The sequence below is a fragment of the Triticum dicoccoides genome, chromosome 6A (assembly GCF_002162155.2).
Source record: "Triticum dicoccoides isolate Atlit2015 ecotype Zavitan chromosome 6A, WEW_v2.0, whole genome shotgun sequence".
Lineage (NCBI taxonomy): Eukaryota > Viridiplantae > Streptophyta > Magnoliopsida > Poales > Poaceae > Triticum > Triticum dicoccoides.
In genome coordinates this window covers 596,965,370-596,973,739 of record NC_041390.1, presented here as the reverse complement: position 1 = coordinate 596,973,739, position 8,370 = coordinate 596,965,370, and the positions used below count along the sequence as shown (strand labels likewise).

The window sequence follows — 8,370 nt, the reverse complement described above, 5'->3', positions numbered from 1 at the left end:
AACACGTACAGTACCAGGCCACACACGACCCCACGCCGCTTCAGAGCACCAAGAACTCCGTACCGGTACGACACGACCACCGTTGCCTCTCCATCCCACGGTCGGAAACTCGGAACGGAGCTCGATCACTCCCTGTCCGTTTTCTTTTCCGCTTTGTTTACGCAGCCCAACGTAACTCGGAAGCATAGCCGCAGCGGAAGCGGAGTCCCGATGCGGTGCAGCGAGCTCACACAAATACAACGACGCCATTGCCATGCATCTCCGGCTAGCTCTGCTCTGCTCCTCATCACCCGCCATGCATGCATGCACGCGGCGCAAGTTGCTCTGCCGGCGTTCCCGGTCCCGGACAGCAAAACACCAAGGGCGACCGACACGACGCAGGCCCATGCATGCACCAACCTCTTGGCGCTGGCGATACCTGTACGCACGTACGTACACGTCGACATACACGCCCACCAACGCGCCTCACGAGCGACGGAGCACCGTACGCTGCTAGCCTCGGATACGCTCTTCCAAGTTTGTTTTTGTCTCGGCCGGTTCGTGCCAGCAACAAAAAATAATCGGCCCGAGCGGCGCGGGGCTCATCCCTGTCGCGGTCGCGCGCCCATCTCGATCGGCGCGGCACGATCCACATGCATGCCACTCGCTTTTCAAACAAGACGGCGTCCTCCGTCCGGTCCGCGGATCAGGTGGGGGCGCCACGCTCGGGAGTAGTAAATGCAACTAGCCATGGCCATGGCCATAGCTGACGCCCTGCGCCTGTCACACACTCCCACACACACACCCTCTCGCAGAAAGCGGATGGCACAAGTTGAACGCCCCGAGAAGACGACATGGGGAACAAGACAACGGAATCAGGAAGCTCAACGAGCAAGCAAGCGAACGCAGCAGGTCCACCGGCCGGCGCTGGCGCGCGAGCGTGCGCAGCCGCGGCGGAAACGGCCGGGCGCGCGCGGCGGAAAGCAGGGCCGGCGCCACCTCCGTTTCCACCCCAAGCCCCGTCTTCTTCCTCCTGGAGCGTTGCCGTCTGGCCGGACGCCACGCTGCGCACACAGCTCCCAACTCATGATGGCAACAGCAACAGACCAAACTTAATGCGTCCGCGCTCACTGCCTCTCGCTCATTCGTCGCACTCGATCGATCCATCGCCCACCCACTGTGCGGGTTGAATCCAGAACAGCGGCGGCACGGCACATGCGGGCAGCCGGTCGACCGATCGATCGATATGGCCTGTGGATGAGAACGAACGGACGGACGGACGAACGAGCGCAAGAAACAAAGGGGACGGGACAAGGCTCGGGCGGAGATTTGCCATGCTCCTGAAGCGCACAGTGAGAGTACTTACTGCTAGCTGCCGCTCCTCTTTTGCGTTTGCCAAAGCCTTTTCCATTCCGAATCGGGGAAACCACCAAGAACAACAGATCAAAAGGGGCAGCGGGGGGAAAAGAAATTACAGGGGGAAGAGTATGCAATCATCAATGGACTGAACGGGGAAAGGAGCGCAAAAACAGCAAAACAAGGGGAAAGAAAAAGTGATTGAGCCTATTGTGCCAATATCTTACTACTACTCCGGAGCAAGCAGCGCGCCTCGGGTCAGACAGGGGAGGAAATCAGCAGCAGCTCCTCCCCCACCACAGCACCCTCCTCGTCATGATCCCATCTTCCTCGCCGTCTTCTCCTTCATCTTCGCCTTCTTCCTGCTCCTGCAATGCCATGGCGTCTCCTCCTCTTCAACTCCACCAGCACGCCGACCGACTGTAGTGGGTGGGCGACGAAATGGTGGTGGAAGAACAGGATGCCCTCAAGCTCACGCTCTACAGCTCTACATAGGGGGAGAGGTGTCACTCGCTCACTCCCACACTCACTCACACTCTATCCTTGCTCACTCAGTGAAGCAGCTGGCTTTCTCCTCTCCACCACCTTCTCTTCCTCCTTCCTCCTTTATGCTTTCCCCCACCTTTGACGTGAGAGGAGATCCTCCGCCTCCTCCTCCTCCCACCCCTCCCTCCCTTCCCCTCACCTCAGGGCCGGTGGGCCCGCCCCAAGGCTCCTTTCCGTTAGGCTCGCTTCTTCGCCCTCACCTTCTCCTGCTCTTCCTCTTTTCACTCTCTCCTCCATGCGATGCGCCGTGCCCCCGGCTGCCTGCTACCTCCTGCTCAGCAAGAAGAAAAGGCAAGTGCGTGTGAGCGACCGAGGCTCCAACGGGAAGAAAGCAAAAGCAGGGGAAGCTAGCTAGGCCAGCCGTGGCCTGCTTTGGGGCGCCCAGAGCAACTTCTCAGAGGCGGAAATGCTAAAGAAATCGAAGGTGCTGCATACAAGGACGACATGTACAAGACCTGGCTTTAGACCGAAAGATCATACGCACATGCACGCAGCAGAGGGCGGGCAGGCGAGACACCGCCAAAGCGGCATGGACGAGAGCTCGATGAATGTCACCAAGGCAAGCACGAGAGCTGGCTGCGAGCTTCGCCGGCCTCACCTGGCTGCCTCCTCGTCTTCCTCCGCTCGACACACACTCTCAAAGGTCTCAAGACGGTGCAGCTCCTTCCTTTCTCTCTATATAATAATAACTACTGGTGGCCTTTCTCTGTGTAGCTAAGCTTGCGATTTCTTGTTTTGAAACGTCCAATCCACACGGCCGGAACGAACGAACGAACGAACGAACTGGTCCGGCTTCCCTTTCCCTCCCCCAACACTGAGCGGCTGGCTTAGATGAAATTAAATAGGGCGCCTAGATCTGCGGCAGCGGCGGTACAGCATGGGGAGGGAGGCTGAAATGACGGGGCTGCCCCCGGGCCGGGCTGGTCTCGGCGGGAAGGCGACCGCGGCTGGCTAGCCTGCATCGGAAGACGTACTCCCCCGGATTTTACGTATCACCGTGGGGTGGGGTGGGGTGGGGTGGTGTGGTGTGGTGCGGTGGTGGGGCTCGACGTGCCGGCGCTACGAGCCACGGCCTGCGCGTCCCGCTCCGGGAGGCACGTACGTACGCCCACGCACCACGACGGACGCAGACTAGCTGCCCCTGCATGCTGCAGCTAGTGGCAGCAGCAGCGCCTAGCTAAGCTAGCCGCCTGGGCCAGCCAGTTCACAGCAGTGCCCTACTGCACTGCTGCAGCGCTGCTAGTGGGTGCTCCATCGGTGTAGTGTGGCTATAAGTACGTACTAGTAGCACGCGGTTAGTGTAAAAAATGGACATGTTACCTCTGCCTAAACGGTGGTTGCTCTACCAAACGAGTGCACGTACGCTTGCGGTGCATCTGCTAATTTTGGACGAGCTCTTGACCATGACTGACGGTTGTTTCCATTCCATGCATGTTTCCCGGCGGTTCAGTGCAGAAATGCCATGGAGTGTCTTGTCATCTACTCCATCTACCCATCCAGTGGCGAACGAAGACGGCCTGGTCTGAACGGTGGACGCGTGATGTATGTGTAAAGGGATAGGGGCTCGGTTATAGTAATCGGGACGTAGGCGTAGCAGCAGCAAGTGGTAGCTGCAGCAGGGAAAGGCCGGGGCAGGGCAAGGGGGTTGCTGGCTGCTGCCGGTGGTGGCTTGCTGGTGCTGCGCGCGGCCATGTGCCCGCCTGCCCCAGGCGACCGCATCCCAACACCACCACCATCGCCACCATCAGGCTCCCCTCCGCCACCGGCCACCGGGACCAGCCAGCGAGCTCCCCACACCGGAGCGAGCAACGGGAACGAGCCACCCTCCGCCTCATCATACCGTCTCCGTTTCGCTAGCTCCCAGTGAGCTGCTAGACGCCAACCAAAACTCAACAGTGCCGACGCTTGGACCAGCCCGAGACACCCAGGCCCCAAAGCTTAGGCCGTGCACGTATCTACCTCTGGTGTTAACCACGAAGTTGACAGCTCAAGATGACAAGCTAAGCTTAGCCATGGCCTGGGTAGCCCTCCCTGCATTCAAACGCAACGGACGAGCCGGTTGCCGAGTCAGTCACATGCATGCAAGGCGGCGTGGCGCCTGGCCAGGCCAGGCAAGTTGCGGCCGTGCGTACGTCGCCGGCGGCGTCGGGGCACCCGGCACCCCCACCCGGCCCGGCCGGGAGCGGGAGGAAGGAGGGGCTATCATATAGAATTCCTACAAACTAAAGGAGGTCTAAAGGTGCCAATGGTAGCCCGCCTATTAGACAAGGGTTTTAGGGTTTTGTGGCACACCTCCAACATGGGGTGACCTTGGCATTATATAGAGAGTACATAATGATGTACAACACAATTACAGGTGGGGATACTAATATATGTACAAAGGCCCAGTATATACAGAGTCTAACACCCTCCCTCAATCTTAACCGAGCTCTGAAGAATTCATCAGGTTGAGATTGCGCCTACAGCCTTCAAACTAAGGAAGAGGCAGCGGCTTTGTGAAGATGTCAACAAGTTGATCCTTTGAAGGGCTGAACTTGATAAGAAGCAGTTTCTGGACAACATGTTCCCTAACAAAATGATAATCAACTTTGATGTGTTTGATGCGAGCATGAAAAACTGGATTTGAAGACAAATACGTAGCACCGATGTTATCACACAAAAGGACCGGCGGCTGCTTCTGAGAGATCTTCAACTCTTGGAGCAAAGACTTTATCCGAATAAGCTCAGCTGTGGCATTTGCAACTGCTTTGTACTCAGCTTCAGTGCTACTGCGGGACACTGTTGCTTGTTTACAAGCACTCCAGAAGATCAAGTTAGAACCAAGGAACACTACATATCCCCCCGTTGATTGTCTGTCATCCAAACGCCCAGCCCAGTCTACATCAGAGAACGCAGAGAGAACTCCAGAGGGGGCCGGTTGCAGATGCAAGCCATAAGAAGCAGTCAACCGAATATAGCGCAAGATGCACTTAACCATAGTCCAATGAGAATCTCAAGGTGCATGAAGAAACTGACAGACACAGTTGACAGCATAGGAGACATCAGGACGAGTGATAGTCAAGTACTTCAGGCCACCAACAATACTGCGATACTCAGTAGCCTCATCAGCGGAGAGAAGAGAACCATTGAAAGCGGAGAGTCTGTCAGTAGAGGACATAGGTGTAGTAGCCGTCTTGCACTGTAGCATACCAGCCCGTCGAAGGATATCAAGAGAGTACTTCTGCTAAGTAAGTGTCAAGCCAGAACCAGAGTGCAAAACCTCCAGCCCAAGGAAATAGTTGTTGGGAAACGTAGTAATTTCAAAATTTTCCTACGCACACGCAAGATCATGGTGATGCATAGCGACGAGAGGGGAGAGTGTTGTCCACGTACCCTCATAGACCGAAAGCGGAAGCGTTAGCACAACGCAGTTGATGTAGTCGTACGTCTTCACGATCCGACCGATCAAGTACCGAACGTACGACACCTCCAAGTTCAGCACACGTTCAGCCCGATGGCGTCCCTCGAACTCCGATCCAGCCGAGTGTTGAGGGAGAGTTTCGTCAGCACGACGGCGTGGTGACGATGTTGATGTTCTACTGACGCAGGTGTTGGGGATATTACTATTGGAGGTAAACCGGCCTTATGTAGCCGGGTTGACTCCTTGAAGATTAGAAGCCCATAAACATGCAAGGATGATGGCGCTTCATGAAGGCCCAAAGGCGGGTTAAAGCCTGTAAATGTAAACCGGCTTAGTCATGTAACTTGTATTGTAAGATAGCAAGGATAGAGACCGAACTGGATACGTTTATGATCCGGCTTCGGGACTCTATAAACCGGCGGGCGTCAACCTATGTATATAAAGGGACGACCTGACAGCAGTTTAGGGACAAACAACAACTCGAGAGCCAGACAAAGCGGACTCGCTCCCTGGCCTTCGAAACCCTGGCAATACCAATCACAACTAGACGTAGGCTTTTACCTTCCTCAAAGGGGCCGAACTAGTATAAAATTCCCCGTGTCCCCTTGTCCGGTTTAACCCCCTTAAGCTAACCCGTAGCGATGGCTCCACGACTAAGTCTTTTCACAAGGACATCTGCTGTGACAAACCCACGACAGTTGGCGCCCACCGTGGGGCTATCGCACGATGGTTTTGAGTTCTTGAAGGGTTTCCACGGGCCGGGTTACGGAGGTGGTGGTTCCGATTTAGGGTTTCAAGGCAACCAAACCGGACACGTCAATCAAGGGCACCAAGGCAACCAGGGAGGTTACAACCATTAGGGGAATCAGCAGCAGCAGCAGCAGTCGGGTTATCAGAGTAATCCCAAATAGCTAAACAACGGGCAATATCATGTCTTCACTACTAGTTTGTGTAAACGTGATCAGAAGCTTCACAAAAGGGCAGTAAACTCTGTTGAATCGGCAGTACCTTAGTATTTACGCTGGTCTGAGCAACCTATTCTGTGGAGTAGAGATGATCACCCACCCCGGGTTGATAATCCAGGTCACTTGGCCCTGGTGGTAGCACCTCAAGTTGGGGGATACAAGTTTACCAAAGTACTCATGGATGGGGGAAGTAGTATCAACATTTTATATTATGATACATTCCACTGTATGGGGTTGACAGATAAGAATCTTAAACCGTCGAATACGGTCTTTCATGGTGTGGTGCCTGGTAAGTCTGCATATCCTGTTGGCAAGATAGCTTTGGAGGTAGCTTTTGGAGATGACTATGATTCAAGGTCAGAAACATTGACGTTTGAGGTGGTAAAGATCAAAAGTTCGTACCACGCCCTGTTTGGGCGGCCGTCCTATGCTAAATTCATGGCGAGGCCGTGTTATGTTTATCTACAACTTAAAATTCCAGGTCATAAAGGGACTATCATAGTACATGGAAGTAGAAAGATTGCTTTGGAGTGTGAAGAAGGTGATGCGGCTTATGATGAGTCGGTTTGTGCCACAGAAGAGTTGAAATTCTATAAGGAGCAAGTTGATCTGGCAGACATGACCTCTTTGAAAAAGCCAACTACAGAACATGATCCAGCATTGAAGTTCAAATCGGCTACAGACACTAAGATGGTTGACTTTGTTCCTGGCGATTCATCCAAATAGTTCAGCATCAGCGCTAACCTAGATCCCAAATAGGAAAGCGCGCTCATCGAGTTCATCCGTGAGAATCGGGACATCTTTGCATGGAAACCTTCTGACATGCCAGGTGTACCGAGGGAACTCGCTGAGCACACGCTCAACATTGATCCTAAGTTTAAACTGGTCTGGCAGTTCCTCCGCCATTTCAATGAAGAGAGACGTAAGGCTATAGGTGAAGAGGTAGCCCGTCTGTTGGCCGCAGGGTTTATTGTCGAAGTTTTTCATCCAGAGTGGTTAGCTAATCTGGTGCTGGTTCTTAAGAAAAACGGCACTTGGTGCATGTGTGTGGACTACACAGATTTAAACAAGGTCTGCCCTGCAGACCCCTTTGCTCTCCCTTGCATTGATCAGATAATTGATGCTACGGCGGGTTGCGACCGTTTGTGTTTTCTGGATGCTTATTCTAGTTATCATCAGATCAAAATGGCGGTTAAGGACCAGGAGAAGACATCTTTCATAACTCCTTTTGGAGCCTTCTGCTATATTTCCATGCCTTTTGTACTCAAGAGTGCCCAGGTAACTTACCAGCGATGTGTTCAGAATTGCCTTCATAAACAAATTGGACGCAATGTTCATGCATATGTGGATGATATTGTGGTAAAGTCCAGAAAGGAGGAAACGTTAATAGAGTATTTAAGAGAAACCTTTGACAATCTCCGGATTTACAAGATGATGCTCAATCCAGAGAAGTGTTTTTTGGTGTCCCGGCAAGCAAGCTCTTGGGTTTTTTGGTGGCAAACAGAGGCATTGAGGCTAATCCGGAAAAAATTGCAGCAATTATATCCTTGGCTAAACCGGCGTGTATCAACGATGTTCAACGTCCGGCCGACCGGATTACAGCCTTGAGCCGGTTTATCAGTCACCTTGGAGAGAAGGCCATCCCCTTATATCAGATGCTCAAGAAAACAGGTAATTTTGTCTGGAGTGAGGCAGCTGATAAGGCGTTCGGGGATCTGAAGAGGCAGCTAGCTGAACCGCCTGTCCTTGCAGCGCCGATCGATAAAGAGCCATTATTATTATACGTGGCTGCTAATGCCCGGGCTGTTAGCGTAGCCATTGTGGTAGAGCGCAAGGAGCTTGTCAAGGAATATCCGGTTCAACGGCCGGTTTATTATATGAGCGAGGTGCTCATTGAGTCAAAGCAGAGGTATCCGCATTGGCAGAAGCTGGTGTATGGGGTGTTTATGGCGAGCCGGAAGCTTAAACATTATTTTCAGGGCCATCCCATCACAGTGGTCAGTTCAGCTCCTCTGGGCGACATCATTCAAAACAGAGAAGCAACTGGCCGGATTGCCAAGTGGGCTATTGAACTTGGACCTCATGGGCTCAAGTATATACCCCGCATAGCGATAAAATCCCAGG

The 8,370-nt window shown here is 53.5% G+C and overlaps 1 long non-coding RNA gene across 1 annotated transcript; it reads right to left on the bottom strand.

Moving 5' to 3' along the window:
• Window positions 1–1,363: 1,363 nt before the first annotated feature.
• LOC119318271 lies at window positions 1,364–2,718 on the bottom strand. The gene is made up of 2 exons (XR_005154039.1): window positions 2,337–2,718; window positions 1,364–2,152 (listed from the first exon to the last, which is right to left on the bottom strand). It is a non-coding gene; the product is annotated as an uncharacterized LOC119318271 (long non-coding RNA).
• Window positions 2,719–8,370: the final 5,652 nt, after the last annotated feature.